Genomic DNA, 20,046 nt, shown 5'->3' with positions numbered 1-20,046 from the left:
GTTTACATCTGAATTAAATAAAAATGTTGACTTTATACACCAAAACTTTAAATGGAATAAAGCTTGTTGAACCTTACAAAAGGAATGTTCCCAGCCTAAAGTGATATTCTTTGTGTCTCTCTTTAAAAGTTCAGTGTTTAGATTCTCTACCAATACAACATTTCCATTTCCAGAAATCATATGCTAAGAGCTATTTAGCATAGGCATCTAAAATCCTAAGCCATCCTATTCTTTTCAGTGATAAACAAGTCAGTTAACTCACTGTTTGACCAAGCATTCCCCGTGGCAATGTATGAAAGCTAATACTTTTAGTATGTACCAAAAGAGAAAGACGCAAATCACTAATGCCTTAGCTAAATTCACTTTTCCACCAGGAAATATATGCCAGTAGTCAGAGAGGCTAGCTTGAACTTCTGAGAGTAGTACTTGTTAGTGGACATGCATAAGATTGCACAGATAAATATGGTAATTCTTCAGGAAGCCTTTCCCCATCTGTAGCAATGGTGATCTGGGGAGATTTGGGGAAATTGGTCACTGCAGCAAATAAAGGTAAGGTCACAAATGTGGTTGTCAAGGCAGCCTACCACTTGAGGCCGGGCCCAGAACAAAGTCGTGCTGAAGCCGGTTACCAGACCTCCAGAGGGTCCTATCCGATGCACTTTTGTAAAGTTATTGTGTATATTAGAAACTTCCCTCCTTCTCCAGGTACCATCGGTCGGGTAAGCAGTTCACAGTTCTATCTTTAGACCTCTTCTCTCTATGCTCTCAGTACAGGCGGCAGCGTTCTCTCCTCCCTGGCAACCTTGACCAGGCAGCTGATAACGAGGGAGGGAGCAGGCTGAGACAAGCTGAAGACAGGCTGAAGCTCGCAGAGCCAGCAGGATTGTAAAAGTACTCAAAATCTTTAAAATGTTTCCCGTTTGTTAAAAAAATGGCGTCCGGAGGGCAATTAAGATACGGTTTTAAAAGAATAAAACTGAGCGCCGGAGTTGCAGAGCTGGGTGTCTATGGGCCAGTCTCAAAGCCAGGCTCACCTTACCCTCCTTCTCCAGACACCGTTGGTCGGGTAAGCAGTTCACTTCACTCTCTGCTCTCAGTTCAGGCAGCAGTGATCTCTCCTCTCTGGCAACCTTGACCAGGCAGCTGATAAGGAGGGAGGGAGCAGGCTGAGACAAGCTGAAGACAGGCTGAAGCTCGCAGAGCCAGCAGGATTGTAAAAGTACTCAAAATCTTTAAAATGTTTCCTGTTTGTTAAAAAAATGGCGTCTGGAGGGCAATTAAGATACGGTTTTAAAAGAATAAAACTGAGCGCCGGAGTTGCAGAGCTGGGTGTCTGGGCCAGTCTCAAAGCCAGGCTCACCTTACCCTCCTTCTCCAGACACCGTTGGTCGGGTAAGCAGTTCACTTCACTCTCTGCTCTCAGTTCAGGCAGCAGTGATCTCTCCTCTCTGGCAACCTTGACCAGGCAGCTGATAAGGAGGGAGGGAGCAGGCTGAGACAAGCTGAAGACAAGCTGAAGCTCGCAGAGCCAGCAGGATTGTAAAAGTACTCAAAATCTTTAAAATGTTTCCCGTTTGTTAAAAAAATGGCGTCCGGAGGGCAATTAAGATACGGTTTTAAAAGAATAAAACTGAGCGCCGGAGTTGCAGAGCTGGGTGTCTATGGGCCAGTCTCAAAGCCAGGCTCACCTTACCCTCCTTCTCCAGACACCGTTGGTCGGGTAAGCAGTTCACTTCACTCTCTGCTCTCAGTTCAGGCAGCAGTGTTCTCTCCTCTCTGGCAACCTTGACCAGGCAGCTGATAAGGAGGGAGGGAGCAGGCTGAGACAAGCTGAAGACAGGCTGAAGCTCGCAGAGCCAGCAGGATTGTAAAAGTACTCAAAATCTTTAAAATGTTTCCTGTTTGTTAAAAAAATGGCGTCCGGAGGGCAATTAAGATACGGTTTTAAAAGAATAAAACTGAGCGCCGGAGTTGCAGAGCTGGGTGTCTATGGGCCAGTCTCAAAGCCAGGCTCACCTTACCCTCCTTCTCCAGACACCGTTGGTCGGGTAAGCAGTTCACTTCACTCTCTGCTCTCAGTTCAGGCAGCAGTGATCTCTCCTCTCTGGCAACCTTGACCAGGCAGGCTGAGACAAGCTGAAGACAAGCTGAAGCTCGCAGAGCCAGCAGGAATTGTAAAAGTACTCAGAGTCTTTAAAATGTTTTCCGTTTGTTAAAAATTGGCATCCGGAGGGCAATTAAGATAAGGTTTTAAAAGAATAAAAGTGAGTGCTGGGGAGCGCCGGGGAGCGTGACTTGCCTCGGCGCCATCTTGGTATATCTAAATTTCGTTGTCAAGGCAGCCATCCATGCAACTAGCTGAGTAATGCTCAGTTACTTGGACATTAACAATGGTTCCTCTCCTCCCTTTTTTTTAATGTCATTTTATTGTGGTGGGGCTGTGGCACTCACCTGACCTCCTTCTGGCTAAGTTGCTGCAACATTCTAGAATGGAGAGGGTGAAGCAGCGGTGAGGTCAGTGCAGTGCAAATGTGCCAGTGGAGCCAATGTAGTGTTCCTGCTGGTGCATTTGCACCACACCGACCTCACTATCACCTCTCCCCATCTCCATCTCCATGCTGGTATGAAGCAACCCAGCCAGGAGGAAGGCCAGGAGAGCATAGCAGACCCACCTACCCAACCACTACTGTTTGAAAAGTGAGATTCCATTAGTATGTCCTACCAACCTTACAGATTCAAAATTTGCTGTTCATCTAGTTTCCACTGGAGTGTAAGAAGTACAAAGTATGTTTCAATCCCACTGATTGGGGCTGAAATGATAATTTCAACAAAAACATATTCTTATAGGTGCTTGCAAACTTGTAATTTTGATATCAGTGGGAAAGTACTTTGGGAGATGGATCACTTTTGACATCCATAGCAGCACCCCGCTGAGCGAGGCCTTCCTCAGCTTCACGAACTCAGTTTATTATTAATTTGTATTAGAGATGCTCAAGAGCACCAAAGTGATGCTTATTGGAGAATACTATCCATTTTTCAATAAATTCCCCAGTAATTTCATCTGAAGTGTTGGGCTCTTAAAGCTTTCTTTATGTTCATTTCCTAAGTTCTCTGCAGAAACATTTGGAAGTCTTGATAGTGAATAAGAATTGCCTCGTTATTGCTGCCTGTCACATTAAACTAAGTGGGCTTTCTACAAATCACTTGGGAGTTTATCTCCTTTCAAATGTCATCATTCTAAGTTTTCTTTTGCCTGCATAGTTATTAGGAAATAAAATGGATATGAATGGAGAACTCTCCCCACCTCAAATCATAAAAATCAGCCATACATATGGGTACAATAGAACAGTTCACGACAGAAAGCACATATAAAAGATGAAGTGCCCTGTGAATTAAATATGATACTTTTTTATGTTGTCAGCAGGAAGAAAATAGCAAGAGTGGCTTACAGTCGCTTATATTCCAAAAGGGGGGGGGGAATGCAATAGCATTGAAACAATCTCATTGTACAATTGTTTGAGAATCTTTAATAGAAAGATAAGCTTATTCTTTAAGTTGAGTTGCTTGAATCTGTGGCAAATCGTATTCAGTATTGCTATTGGTGATGGCAGTATATCCTTGCTGAATGGTTTAAACAGCTGGAAGGCAAAGTCCTTTCAGGCCCATTTGCCTGTTTTGAACCTTTAATCTAAACCAGTGGTGGCCAAACACGGCCCTCCAGATGTTTGGGGAGTATAGTTCCCATCATCCCTGACAACTGGTTCTGTTAGCTAGGGATGATGGGAGTTGTAGTCCCCAAACATCTGGAAGGCCGAGTCTAGCCACCACTGATATAACCGTTATTCAAAATATAGAAAGGCTTTCCTGCTCAATCTGACCTTACTTGGAACAGCATCCTAAGAACATCAGAAAGCACCTCATACAGAGACAGATCATTGGTCCACCTTGTTCAACAGTGTCTTTACTGACCCACAGTGGCTTTCTGGTGCTCCAGACAGCAATCTTTTCCTACCATACTTTGAGATGCCAAGGATTGAACATTGGGCCTTGTGCATGTAATGTAGGTGCTCTTCAACCCAGCCATGGCTCATCCCTAATGCTACTAATCATTTGAAGGCTAAGTTACATGTTACCTGTGGGTGTTCTGTGACATGATCACCTACAAGTTTCACTAGACAGTACTGCTTTGTTCAGCACCATATGCTGATAAACATCCAATTTGAAAAGAAATAGCAGACTGGGGTATGTTGGTGTAAAATACCTTTCAAAAATCACTTCATAGAAACTTTCTCTAAGATTTACATTGATGGTGTTTTGGGGAATATTATCCCATAACCAAGTCTCTCTCCACACTGCCTCTTTCCCGTTTACATAGATAGGAATTATCTTACATTTTGAATTCATAATGATATGTTAAATTCCGCTTAGTAATCATGCCGAGTTTTCTTTCAACATAAAGTTTCCACTTCAGAAAGTTCTTGAAGGGGCCCTTGTTTAACAACTAAAGTATGAGCATTGTTTCTAGGTTGCAAATATTGGGGGAAATGTGTATGTGCCTTCTTTCAATAATTTCCTAAGGCTCCATAAATCCATGCGATTTCAATGAGTAAAGATTTTCAAGCAAATGTTCTTTTATCTCACTGTTATAAAAAAGAAGTGCTATAAGGGTTAAAGACCTGAACTAATTTTCTTCTTATGTTTACAACAAATATTGTACACAGCCAACATGCATAGAATTGATCTGATTATTTATCATGTTGTGTAAAATCCCTCAAAATATTATTTAAGCTTATTGAGATGTTACTCTGTTCTAAAGCTAATTCTTGTGGTTTTTAAAATGGGCCAACATGGCAGCTTCATAGTATTTTGTAATCAATGGAACAGTTAGCCCTTCATTTATTCCTCTAAATAAGCTTTCTATGGACATGCACAAGCTTTTATTTTCCTAAATAAAATCCATAAATGTGCTTTGCCAGCTGAAGAGAATTTTAGCGTCGACTCATCATGGCAGGTTCAGAAATAAAAATATTGGGCAGGGGGAGAATTATCATTTTTAAAACGGACATTTTCTGTAGTCAATATGTTTTTGGTTGGGAGCAATGTTGTAATTCACTTGTAAACTCAGATATCAACTTCTCATGACTATACTTTGATAACATGGTTAGATCTTGCAATATCCATTTAGCCAAATATTTGATTGGAAAATCTTTCCCTGCAATTTTATACCACTTTATAACTCTAGAAAAATTGTTTAAATTAAAGCTCAGATATTCAGATTTTGTACAGGGATTTTATACCCTGAAACTTTGCTGAATTCTTCAGTTACCCCTAAGAAAGTTATAATGTCCATATCTATACTTGTGAAGGATGAGGTACAATGTAGTGACATTTTCTAAGCCAGTGTCTCATTCACTCGTAGTTAAGGCCTCGCAAAAGAAACAACTTCTCTATTACTTCAAATGAAACATAGTCCAGTCAGAGCTTGGCAGAAAACACTGAATTATGAACATACACTGAGGGGGGCAGTCAGACTAAATCATGATTTAGACCACAAATAAATCAGTGCTTCCTTTTGTCCTGTGTGGCTGCAGCAAATCAATAATTGCTTAAAATGCAAAAGAGGTTTGTCAGCCGGCGGCTACTAATTTCACACGCCTGCCTTTTCTTTCCTCTCTGAATTTTAAAATTATTCTACAACTGCTTCTCTTTGGAAGAAGTACTTTTTTGCATTAATTTATATGGAAATCACTTGGCCCTTTGTAAATGGCTTATGTTAACAAGTAATTACAGATTGCATGAACTGGTTTAGGAACCTCTGAACATGGTCTTAGCTACCTTTAATGGGCCTTTTGGAGACCTGTCAATTACTGAAGGAGAGTGAGAGCTCTCTCTCTGCATTCACCTTAACACATTTATTCCATGCATACTACACTAGCTCGTGTGAGACCATCTGTTCACTTCTGTGGAGAAAAAATTAAGTATTATTTCAAGGCTGCTTTGCTGAAGACCCATCAGAATATACAGCTCTCCTAGATGGTTGGAGGACTTGTGTGTGTGTGTGTGTGTGTGTGTGTGTGTGCTTGTGATGGTGGAGGAAAATCAAAGTAATATAAATTGGAAATGCTCCCAAAGAGGAAGGAAGAAAAATGATCAAATATTGTATGCTTGATATTTGTATACTCTGAACAAAATCATGAACTGTTTGAGGAGCACAAGTGGGTGAAAGATTGAATTGAGGCATCTTCTGTTGCTCCTCCCTCTTTGCTTTCATGCTTCCCTCAAAAACGGACAGATATCTCACAGTAGAAGTTCATGTGTGTGAAATTTGAATGCCTATCTTACAATGCAATCCTAACCTTGTCTTCTCAGAAGTATGTCCTGCTGAATTCAGTGGAACTTATGCCCAGGTAAATAACGTTAGGATTGCAGCCTTAGCAAAGAATTTTAATGGTTCCATGTTTGGGGTGCAATGATAATTCATAAATGCATTTTATATTCCAATTGGGAGTCTTGGATCCTCCAGCCACCCCTGGCAATTCAACTCTATCACTGAAATGTTGTCTGGCGCTGACGTGACAGCTTCTACCATGGCATGCAAATCCTCATCCAATAGGCAGCATCTGGATCCAACAGCCATCTCCCCACTCTTTGCCCACCCGCTGAACTGAACATCCTATCTCAGATCCCACCTGGTTGCAACTGCGTGGAATTTGAACAGAAGTGCCTGACATAAATGGATCTCTCAAGTGCAGTGATAGACACTAATTGAGAAGACCATCCATGTGTATCTACCAGGCCCCCTGGAAGTCCTTTCACATGTGGTCTGCAAAAGTTCACCACCATACTAAGACTGGCATATCAACTGTCCTAGAATTCCTTCAAGAACGCCGACAGAAGTGACTAAAAGTCAACACCCTGAAATGCCAGGTGCAGTGCTCTCAATCCTCTCAAAGCCCTGCAATGATCACCTTTCAAAGCTCTCCAAACTGTTCCTCTAAGAATTCTGTCTCTTGAAGTGGTCTTCCTCATCGCACTCACCTCTGCTCACAGAGTCTTTGAACTCAGTTTTAATTTCAGTTTTCCACATTTCTACATCAGTTTGCAATATCAAGCTAGCAAGCCAACTAGCTGGTCCTAATGAAAATTCATCAGTATCAGTGCAAATTTCTCCTCATATACACATTTTAGTCTTCCACTTTGCCTAAAAGGCGAAGCAAACTTCCCATACAATGCATGTTTCAATGGTATTTTAATTAATAGATGCATTTTAATAAACATTGCTCAGCTGCAGAAGTGCACTGCTAAATTCAGAAAAGTGGGAATTTTGAAGGATGGCAGCATTTCAGTTCATAGTGTGTATTAGGGAGGTTTACTTTCCTATGTGGACTGAATCAAATTTCTCCCCCATCCTTACCATTGAGCCACTGAGCCAGAGTGTTTATATGATGCAAAGGAGTATCATCACTTTCCAGAACTCCACCACCCATTTTTGCTCAGTGACTTGCCACACCATTAAATTTACTTCAACGCAATAATAAAAAGTGAACAATGTCAGAGTAGTGAACAAGTAACCCCTTCTCTCCAAGTGTCTTGTATTCACCTGCATTTCTTTCAAGAGCTCATGTACATCAATCCAGGTTGTTACCTGGCAGGTTGGTAGTCTTCTTAGATTGGCCGATTTGGAAAGTGCTTGAGATAAACAAATCCAAGTAACAACCTGTACTTTAACACTGTTGAAGATCATGGCTTTAACATGAGCTTCCTCTTGTATTCTCTCTGCAGGTTGTTTGCCCAGCTCCTACTTTTGTCTCTTGAGAAATGGATCATCAACTGATTGACCCTGTCCCAATCTGGGATTGCTTCCAGCCACCAGGAACATTGACTGGTTGGATAATTGCATGCAAAACTAATAGTTCTTCCTCTAGAGTCTAGGTGGTTATTACTCAGACTGTTTCTCCCCTCCCTGCATAAAAAGTAACATTTGGGTTTAAACATTCTAGTTTGGCTAACCTGCACAGAGAAGGATTCAATTTATTGCTTGTCCTATAATCAATATTTCCCCCTAACATTAAACCCTATTAAAGTGCATTAGAATGTTGCCAGTCAATTGTTGCCTCGAGGCCACCTGGTTGCAAACTTTAAAGGAAATGAGATCAGCAGATTAGCTGCTCTGTAAAATTCCACTTGAGCAGAGGTGGCTGACAGTAAAGACTTCAAACCACTTTGGTGTGGAAGATAAAACTTTTACTAGCTGAACATAGCATAACATTAAACGGTAATTATTAACATTATTGGTTATTCACATTTACTGTGCATCCCTCAATCCCACAACTTTCAGCTGCATTCAAAACTATATTATAGACACATAGGATCAATATGCATAGCTTGGAGCTTTTCGTCCAATTTTCCCTCTAGCCTTTCACATAGGCAGAGAGGCAAGTAACTGTTCAGTTTAGAGACTTGGCTCTTCAGCGGTCAGAGCTGCTTCTGTGATAACCTACAAGTCTTTAAGTTGAAAACACAAGACAGAAAGTAGAAGAGACTCTTATATACATGGTTCAAGGATAAAATTTGAAACATGGTATTGTGCATCTTCGGGGTTAATAGGAGTAGTACAAATCCTTTGTGTGTCTTCATTCTTTTCAACATATGAAGACAGGCTAAGATTCTGGTTCTCACCAACATGATCTGAAGCTACTTGGCCCCAAAATAGTTTATGTACCCTTCTGCAGCAATCTCAAATACTGTATTTCTAGAAGAAAAGTAAACTGAAACATGTTTATTATTTAGTGCTGTCATGACAACAGCAACAGTCAAGCAGAATAATACACAGTCCTTAAAATATCTGTTCCAAAAACTGCTAAGGAAAGCATGGTAATTATTTTATTATCACATGGCTTTCCAAATGCCTGACTCCTACTTTCAGAAGCCACCTAGATTCCCTCATGAGAATTTATACTGAAGATTTGTTTGGGAAAATCCTTTAAATATTGCATGAGATCTTGGCAAAAATTGTACAACATTCAGCATTAGTATGTATGTTCAATGAACTAGCACTTATCTCCCACCAAACATAAAGAACAGGAGGGTTCAGTATTGAGTTCCAAGAAACCAGGAAAACCACAGGAAAAGATAAGACCAAGTAATCTTGCTGATTTTTTATTTTTTTAAAAACCCTAGCAGATAAAATCTGTCACAATGAACGCTGCACGAGCAAGATAATTCAAGGATTTATTTGTGCTGAGCCAAAGATGAATTATTATCATAAAGGAGAAAAGTGATGTAGGTATAAGAGTTAAACATAACTAAGTGCTAGTCTCTGGTGCAGGGATAATCAGATGTGTAAGTGACAAATTACAAATCAGAAACATGAACACATGTCCAATCCTCAGGGCATAACTTGCCCTTGATCAGCAAATGGAACATGACTTTCCTTAGTGCTTCAAGATGATAATAGAGCTGGTAATGTGTAGAATCATTAGTGCAGATGGCAGAACTTGGGAGAAACACATTCAGCAAGCAAATTTGCTCTTTAATGACAGTAGTAATAATAATGCTTGTTTATGGCTCTGCTTGAGTTTTGGCAATTTGGGTAGAAGACCTAGGATCCCCTCCAGTATTTTGAAAAGTGGTATTTTCTACAAGATGTGAAAAAATGGATTTTAATCTGATATATTGGTAAAGACTTCAGCTCTTTGTTGTTATTGTAACGTACTGAAGGGTATGAAGACCCTTTGAGCAAATAAGGTATCTGCCTAAATTCCTCTTCCAAACCACAAAATCCTGAGGATTATTAGTGTCAGATTCAGGGTGGTGTTCTACAGAAACCAGAGGATAAAGGGTAGAACTGGGTAACCATAAATAAATACATGATCTGGGCAAACAGAGGCTTCTTCTCTGTTTTCTTGCAACTATGTACATACATATATTTTGAGTTATCCACCTGAGTTGTTTGTGTTTGTGCTTTGATTTGTTTATTTGCTTCACCGTTTTCTCTCTTGCGTCATTTATATATATATATATATATATATTGTCCTAAAGCAGCTTAAAACTGTAGAGGAAACCACTGTTCCTGTAGCCTGAAACTGTTATCTCTGCATGTATCAAGCTGGAAAACTATGATAACCTTGGAGTCTTTGTTGCATAAACAAGCCTGGGCAGGACACTTTCTGTTAGGGAAATGTTACGAAACCATTTGTAACTTTGGGGCAGCTTTAATAGTTCAAAAGGTATTTACAAACTGGAATAGATAAGCCATGCATTATTATATATATATATATATATATATATATATATATAGCCACTTTTTTGGGGGGGGTGTTGTTGTTTGGCACTTTTTAAACACTTTCCCATACTGTGGAATCCAGACAACATTAACTGTAGTGGAAGCTTACTGAAGTCTTTTTACAGAGGGAGGAATGATCCTTTCAGTACATAATTATTGATCTCTACTGAAAGACGTCTCTTTTGCAGGCCTTTAATTTCATAAATGCATAACATATTGATCCCATGAGTCCTACATCTTATCAGATGCTCTGTAATTCTGTAAGTTCCATGTCATATAAAAACCACAGTAGAGATCTTTTAATGAATATTGTCTATACATATATATTCATGTTGGACACACATTTACAATTATTCAGATGTGGTGCTTTTATTTTGCTGATTGCAAATAGTTTTGTTCTTTTCAATAATGACTAACTTAAGTCCATTGATTGTAGTGGGTCTACTGTGAGTAGCTCTTAGTTAGATTCAACTATTTTCATATGTTGGAACAGGTGTCTGGATCTGTAAAATGTAGTGATTCAGTTTAAATTAAGGCCAATAAATCAAATGCTCTGTTCTTTAAACACCTGGTTTCGTATATGAAGAAGAAACTTCAATGCTTTAAAACCACCATGGTGTAAAAAAAAACTATAATAGAAATGATTTCCCAATACATTAAATGCACAGTAATGTCACCTTCACTATATACAGGAAATACATTTGTGTAGCAGCACGATTGAGTTTATCCGAAGGATGAGCCAAATTATAGCTATGTTTTGCACACAAAGATAACATTTTTAATACTGCAGATAGCATTTATTTCCCCACAAAGCTTTTGACAGGTTTTAAAGTACTTGAGGCAGAACAAAGCCTCTAGATGAGAAGAGTAGCAACCAAGTATTTTTTTTTATTTTATTGTGAATCATAAACTAGAGTTTTTTTTGTTTTTTTTAATGAAGTTCCAATGCAAATATTAGAAAGCAAATGCTGGGCAAGAATAATATGATTCCCTTCAAAATATATTAGCATGAATACTTCATTTCAATGCAGAAATAAATAGCAACATAGCAAAATTATTTGTTTGTAGTATTGCTTTTTGTAAGCTATCTGGGTATTACAAATGTCCCAAAAAACCAAGAGGTTTGTGCCAGCAGTTCTATATAGGCATTTGTTATAGGCTTTTCAATTTTAGGAAACCTGCCCCTCAGCAGATTGCCATGTAGATCCTGTTGTGCAGACTGAGTTCCTGCTCAGCTACAGGTCTCTTAATCACTTCAACTGATGGGGAGAGCATTCGACAAGCAAGGAGGCACCCCTGAAAATGTATGATTGTGTGTTGTCACCCTTTGGACTTTCCATGGAGGAGGAACATAGAGCTTCAGATGATCAGTTCATGTGGGAAGAGGTGGTTTTTGAAGTATCAGAGTTCTCAGCTGAATAAGACTTTATTATGGGTCAGAACCAGCACTTTGAATTGAGTCCAGCAATTACCATTGGTAGCCAGCATTGTTGTTATATATCCAGACTGTTCTGCACCGATCAAGAATATGGCCACAAAAAGCATCTGTAGTTTTTTAACCCTCTTAAAAGGTAGCCCCATGTACAACACATTGTGGTAATCTAATGCAGAGGTTACCAGAGCATAAACAACAGAAGATAGGCTTAGAAAATAAATAAATCATTGTCATGTACAGGTACCTTGAATTGAGAAAACTAGTATCATTCTTACTCTTGTACCTTTTGCAGTCCCTTCAATGGTGGTAATTGATCTAATAATGCAGATTAGATTAGCTCCACATAGCTTTTGTCGCATGCTGGTAGTAGAGCTTCAGAATCAATTGGCAAATTTAAATCATACAATTATGCCCTTTACAATCTCATTTGCAGATGGAAGTAACATCAGCAGGTTGTCTGCGAGGTATGGTTAATGTGTGATGTTGTGCCACAGAAGAGATATGATTTTTGCAAGATGCGTAATAAAGTGACTATATTGCCAAAATACAGCCTTCCAAGTATTTCCCGTTAAATGTGATTTCCCTTTTTGAAATGCTGGCAGAACAAGTTGAACTATTATGTGCATAAGAGTTACTTCAAAACTACCCTTTAAGAACAAAGAGAGAGAATTTTAACAGTTTACAAGGCCTCGTAGCGTCCCAGCTCAAAACAGATTCTTGCACCATCCTATCATCATGGCTCTTAAATATGTGTCACAGGGATGAGGAACCTGTGGCCTTCCATGGGGTGCCAGAATACAGCTCATACCATCTCTGACCACTGGTCGTGCTGGCTGGGACTAATGGAATCTGGAGTCCAACATCAACTAGAGGGCACCATTTCTAGTGCTAACTAAAAGTAAGAGGCAGGCCCTGGTAATAATAATAAGGGTGGAAGTTTCCTTAAGTGCCTTATTCCTTCTCAACCTTTTTTTTTTTTTTATTTCTGTTTAGCAAGTTTCTCCCTTTATATATCTCACCTTATTCATTATTGTGATGAATATATGATTCTGGCTAGGTCATTGTGGTAGGCAAAATTTCCCACTGGCTCCAATTTTATTAAGCTTATGGCAAACCTAGCCATCAGAAGAGTGTACAAGGAACATCCAAGGTTTGCTGTGATACTTCTTCTTATGATGGAATTTGGGGGCCCTGGCAGGTGGTACAATAATTTGAATTAGATATGTTCTAAGCTACAGCCCTAACAAGAGTTTTTACCTTGTAATGAATTACTGTCCAAGCTTCATAAACTTACTGATAAATGTACTGAGGGGGGGGGGGGGAATTAAACACACTTGGGTCATATGAGTAATGACTAGTCCATTTCATTTGAAAAGAAGAACTCATATAGATGTATCATTTAAGGTAAAATGATTCCAGACACTCCAAGTTCATATTTTATAAACTTTCACATCATTAATATCAGTGTTTTTAACACCATGTCCTCGGCACATTTTCATGAAGACTGTTGGGCCCAACTGTCACCTCCATTGAAGTGAATGAGAACGCCTTGTGGCTGGAGAAAAGCATTCTGTGTTGACCTTTCACAAGAGTGCATGGAGCAACTGGTTCATGTTAGAAACCTGTTATTTTTATCTTACTGAGTTGATGCTGTTCAAAGCTATCATTATAATTATGTAAAGTTATTCACTGAAAAGTGAAAGTAGGAGGAAAGTGTTCTGTGATTGACATGCACTGGCTAAATGCTTTACCAAATATGAGTGGCATCCATGCTTTACTTAAATGGTATCTATCACTTCTGTTAATAATAGTATTATCTGCCAGTGTTATCAAAGTATCTCTGTTCCAAGTTTTATGAGATTATACAAACATATCCAAGCTGGTATTGTATTAGTTTTATCAGTAAAGTATGAACTGGAAAGTTACTGTGAAATAATACAATGCAGGACATTATATTTCCACATACTCTGAGACAGTAGCCCAAACAAATCACTACTGAATAACAATTCTTTCATTTAATATGTGCATATACCACCTTTCATCATACTAAATAATAATAGGCTAGCCTGTGTCATTATCTTTTATTAACATTATGGGAAGATGAATCTAAAATTGAGGAAATTATTATTATTATTATTATTATTATTATTTTATTTATACCCCACCCATCTGGCTGAGTTTCGCCAGCCACTCTGGGCGGCTCCCAATCAAGTGTCAAAAACAATACAGCCTTGCCACAAAAAGGACGTGTGTATGTGAGAGAATATTTATTGGTTAACTTTCTTTTCAGTCGTCGTTTTTAGGCCACATTCTAAATTCACCACTTTTTAACTGTCCAGGTCCCCAAGCGGAAAAGCTAGGATAAACCTAAATATGTTCTAGACAACTAAGATAACCTGCACTGACAGATACAGTTAGAGCTGCATGTTACCTGTGATCTATTAAAAACAATATATCAAATATTACTATATTCAACTCTCACTCCAAAGTTTGCACCCACTCTACCTCAGTGCTGTTTCCTAAATCGCAGCTGAAATCCAGTTTCAATCAGTGGAAAATATTTCTGGTGGACTCTTGGCCTGTTCTAGAAGCATTGTATGACAGTAGCCTAGCAGGGTCTGGGATATCTCTAGGCCATGATAGCAGCCGCTATTCCTGACTTCATCTCATCACATTAGAGATCTCTGAGCATGCAAGGTAGAGACATGACTTGAGTAAACTGCATGATCCTGAGCACATTTATTCAGAAGCCCCACTGAATTCTGTGTAACTTATTTCCTAGAGGCATGCCTATGATTGTAATATTCACAAAGATGTGTGATCAGTGCAGAAGTGCTCCACCAGTGCACAGACTACAGGCAATACAATGAAGTGAATTAATGTTTCAAAAGCTAGGGAGTGTCCTTTAAAAACAGGTCTTGCTATGAATGGAGATATTGGTGCTTTCACTATCAAGCAAGTATTCAAATTTGGGGGTGTCAACTCTTTTGCAGAATTGAATTGGGTTGTATGCACAGGGTGATGGGGACAAATTTATGTAGTTAGAATAATTAGACGTGGATTATTACACCGAGTTGCAATTAAAGACACATTATTTTAATGAGTTACCTGCTTCTATTAACTGATAGAAAATAAGACATATTTTTATATTGGAATTCACATTGTGTTTTTCTTGACCATTAAGCATTATGTCTTTGTGCCCAGAATGGTAACTTCAGAAAAGTGAGTAGCATGTGTCAAATAACAGCATGTACTAAAAGGCAATCATTAGCCTTACCACTTATTTGTGACAATAACACTCATCTGCAATGGCATCCACATATCTAATTTAATAACATACTAGGGTATAATAGAATACCAAATTAACAGAGAATTAACTTGGGGGAACCTATTCAGCTCTTGTTTAAGGCATGTGATCAACAAAACATATCCCTAAGGCATTTCCTAGATAGCAAAACCTCTAAAGCAAGAACTTAACTATAAAATTAAAATACATGTTTGCCAGCTAAAATGAACCCATCAACAGAGGAACAATATTAGATTTATTTGAGGTTTTAAATATTTAAATACATTATGTAAATATTTTTTGAATGATAATGTTCAATTATATTTTACATCTAACCAAGCACCAGTTTTTTAAAGAAACTTGCTTTATATATTCCTAGAAATAACTAAATCTTGAAGTCCTTTTTTCCATACAATTTACATGATGTCTGTAAAACACCAATTTTCAGTGGAGAAAAACAAAAAAACAAGTTTTCAAAAACCTAATTTACATAATATATTTAAATATAGAAGTTCTGCATGGCTAGACCAGTACCTTCAGCAAAAATGTGTACTTTGGGGGTGTCAACATTAGAAAGCTGCAATTCCTGACACTTAAAACACAGAGGTTGCAGGTTCATAATATTTTCAGTATTTACACCTATTTGCCATTTTCAGTGTTATATTAAGCAGGACATTATGTTTCCAGCTACTTAAGGTAAGATAAATGAGATGTGCATATAAATTGTTCAGAACATTGTAAAATATTTCCACATCTACCTGAAATCAGAACACAATGATCTGTGTTTTATATAACATCATCCACAGGTACATCTATATACATATCACTCAAAGATGAAATAAGGGAACAAATATATAATTATCTGTGTCTGACTCCAGTCTTGACACAATAACATGCTCCCAATCAAGTCCACAATTCTGCCCATGATCTCACCATCTGAATGCTCACCAATTAATTTCTGTCTCTGCTTCCCATTAGAATGAAGGAGAATCCTATTTGCCAGCTCACACACCCTACTTCCACCACATTGATATAGTCACTAGGAATGATGGGAAAAGTTTTCACAGACATGAGAGGTAGGTCCTGTTTCTTCCAAAAGGACAGCTGGTCAGTCAGGAGCCAACCACTCTACATTATGACTCCACCAGTGGGGACTAAGCCAGCCTCTGAGACTTAGCCTTCCTTCACAATTTGACCAAAAACTGCTAGTGTGTTGGCATCGGGGCCCTTAGCCACCTCTTGCTGAAAATCATGGTCACCATCCTGAAAGGGAGGGAATCCCACTGATTTTTATTGCACTTTTCTTTGGGCCAATAAGAGGCACTGTGCAAATTCACCAAGAGACTGCCACTGTCTACTATTGAGAATCAAGCCCACACCCATCTGCATAGCCACACTCAATAACCCACACTTGATAAAGAGATGGAGCCCAGGAACTGCCTTTTAAATTTTAAAATAAATAAAACAATGCCATTTCCCTGCTTGCCATGATTCCCTTCCCATTCCCACATCTCTATTTTTCATTCAAGCAGTCCCGTAATTATATGCTCCATCAGCTGCTACAGTATTTCCTTTGTGGTTTCTCAGACTCACACACAGATTGCCTTCTTCAGCACAATCAAAATGCAGCTGCTAAGGTCATTGTACTTGCCTGTCAATTTGATCATAACATCCAAGCACTCCAATTCCTTGGTTGGCTTAGACTTCCGATGCATTTGACCTTCTTAAACTTTTTTAAATATACGTTTCACTATTCTTAAAAGGTTTGCGATGACTCCTGACCCCACAAATCTGCCACAGATGCCAGCCTTGTCTACCTGTTTACTAGCAGATTTTACAATCACCCTGGTATCTTCTTCTTGACACCTCTGAGCTTGTGTGAAAAGCCTCTAAGCTATCCACTTTGTGTTGCGTATTTGAAGGCAGACTTTCCTTCCCCACCTAAATGGAAGGGAGGTGACAAGTATCTAAATCTATGCTTTTCCACGAGTTTCTCTTAGGTTATTTGCCAGTTCTCAGGAGCTAAACTTATTTTGTATATAACAACACTTCATGCACATTCATAGAATATCTAGTCTATTGCACACGTTGTTAGCAAATACTGGAGGGAAGAGATCATAACAGCAGCAGAATACATGCCTTACCTGTTTCTCCAACTGGTTTCTTACTGATTTCTCCAATAAAAAGAATCACTTATCAGGTTAAGGGAAAGGCCTCTACCAGCAACCCTGGAGGTTGTTGCCAGTCAGTATTAACAGGTAAAATGTAAAAAAAAAGGTAAAGGACCCCTGGAAGGTTAAGTCCAGTCAAAGGTGACTATGGGGTGTGGCACTCATCTCACTTTCAGGCTGAGGGAGTCAGTGTTTGTCCACAGCTTTCCAGGTCATGTGGCCAGCATGACTAAACCGCTTCCGGCACAACAAAACACTGTGACAGAAACCAGAGTGCATGGAAACGCTGTTTACCTTCCTGCCACATTTATTCCTTCTTATTCCCTTCCTACCTATTTATTGACTTTCACAGGTATACCTTAGAACTGCTAGGTTGGCAGGAGCTGGGACAGAGCAACAGGAGCTCACCCTGTCACAGGGATTCGAACCACCAACCTTCTGATTGGCAAGCCCAAAAGGCTCAGTAGTTTAAACCACAGTGTCACGCGCGTCAATACTGTGCTAGACAGAGAAATACTCTGACCTCATAGCTTCATTCTTATAACATACTTTACACTGGGTTGGATCCAGGCTTAGGCATGCTTAAAGTAGGTAGACTCACTGGCTAATAAGTCCCACTTATTTGAATGTATTCACCTATTCAAATGCTGTGTTCAAACTATTGTTTACTCTCCCATGCTCTCCTAGCATTGGTGTTTCAACCTGAGTACACATTATGTTGGCCATAATCCATATCCATTCTGTAGTTTCTTGAGAAGTTCCGTGTGTTCCTTCAAGTCAGCTTCCATCCAATCTGAAAGCATAAGCTGCTGTTAAGCTGAGGTGTATACATTGCAGACAGCTATTGTTACACATGTGCAGATGACGGCTTATGCCCAGATGACATCTTCATTGAATCAGAGTTAGGGGGTGTCCAGATGCAGGGAAGCAAATCAGTTACTGTGCATCAGATGAAGACATCCCTGTCCCTGTGTGTACAGAAAGTGCAAATGTGACTTGAAATGCAGCGGGGGGGGGGGGGAATAATCTTGCTGCCTTTCAAGCCACCAATGAACCAAAGTCTGGAGCCAACCAATTGTTTTCCCTCCAGCTGACCTCTGCCTTAAAAAGAAAAAAATCAACCAAAACCAAAACAAGTAATCATTCACCTTCTGAAATATCTGAGCTTGAGCTGTATATTACACAGTACATGATCTTGTCAAGCTGTGAGATGAACTGGAATTTTTCACTCACAATAGCAGCAAATCCTTAGGTAACAATAAGTTCGAGATATTGCACCTTAAGAAGAGGGGAAAGCCTAGTATTAACAGGAGAGGGTCATAGCTGATTCAGTGATTGTTTGACAGCCCAAATGACATCCTCTAGTCGCTAGAGCCTCATGTACAGGAATTTTGCAGACAATATAGCAGAGACGGCATAAATCCCATGCTGGTTTATATTTATAGATAATACAGCAAATGAGCAAAGCCTGAAACAATAGTTGAAATCATGTGAAATATTATTTTGTACAGTTGCAATACTTAAATAGGAGTACCTTACTTTTAAGAGCTCCATATTATAATATTCCAACCCTCTCCTCATCCATGGTGCTACAGGGTTTCCTCAAGGAAGCATAATTGCTGTCCTTGGGTCCTTTGGGAGGAAGTGTGAGCTATAAATTCAATGAATCAATAAAATAATTCACATTGACGCTTTTCGAAATAACCCACAATTCTGGGTTTGGAGACCAAAGTAGACATTGTATGGTGAATGCAAGTATCCCAAACTCAATTATACTTTTCAAATAAATGAAAAGCTGTTACAAATGGGAAGGGAAGAATGGCAGGATGCTGTTAAAACCTCCCAGCTATTTCCCCTCCAAATCCTCTCACCTCACTCTTCCTCACAAAGCTGTTTTTCCACCCATGGAAGATACCCATATATTTCCCTTCAGCTGTGGAGTTAAAGTTGGGGGAGGGAGCAATTTTGATGGGGGGGGATAGTTGCAAAGAATAAGAATGCTGTGAATCAGATTAATATTAAAGCATTGGCTCAATAGCACAGTATGCCCACTTTAGCTTGAGTTATGCAAGTCCAGGGATGCTTTCCCTCCAGTCATGCGAAATTGTGCCCAGTTTTAAAAAGAAACCCAGGATGTCAGCTTTTTTCCCTCCTTGCCAGTTGCTAATTGCACACCCTCCTTGAAACTAAGTGCTATCTAATTTGCTGAGCTTGGAATCTCTCTGCTATCTTTTTCTTTTCCTTTTTTTAAGAAATCATTTTGGAAGATGAAATTGTGGAAAGTGCAAACTAATTATTCCCCATTATCTTAATTTACATACATTTTTAATCAGCCACTCGTAGCCAAGACTATGGTCAGAAAAACACACCCAATGAGCCCTCCCTTTCATAGGATCCAACTCCTAGGGGTCGTGGGGGCTTCAGTCCCCACAATAAAATATTTGAGGGGCCTGGCCTCCACAAGGTTGATGGTCCTTCTCATTCAAATGGTGTGTGTGCATCATGTGATCAGTTATGTGGGGTGGGACTTACCTGGGCCCCCACAATTTTTTTTATTCAAGTTAACACCCTGCTCTTTTTGTAATCAGAAAGCTGCTATTTAACCAAAGGCTAAAAACTGATAGCACAATCTCCTATACAGTTTTGCTCAGAGGTGGCTTCCATTAGGTTCAATGGGAACTTACTCCCATGTATGTATGTAGAGGACTTCAACCTAAATTACTCTTTGGTGGCAAAAGGCCACATCCTTCATCCCATAAGATGAGTGTTCAGACCCCTGGGCCCTCACTTGTGGGGTGCCTCAGGGTTCCGTCCTCTCCCCCATGCTTTTTAATATCTATATGAAGCCACTGGGAGAGATCATCAGGGG

Source organism: Podarcis gaigeae (genome assembly GCF_964106915.1).
Source record: "Podarcis gaigeae genome assembly, chromosome: 4".
Taxonomy (NCBI): Eukaryota; Metazoa; Chordata; class Lepidosauria; order Squamata; family Lacertidae; genus Podarcis; species Podarcis gaigeae.
This window is presented reverse-complemented; position numbering follows the sequence as displayed.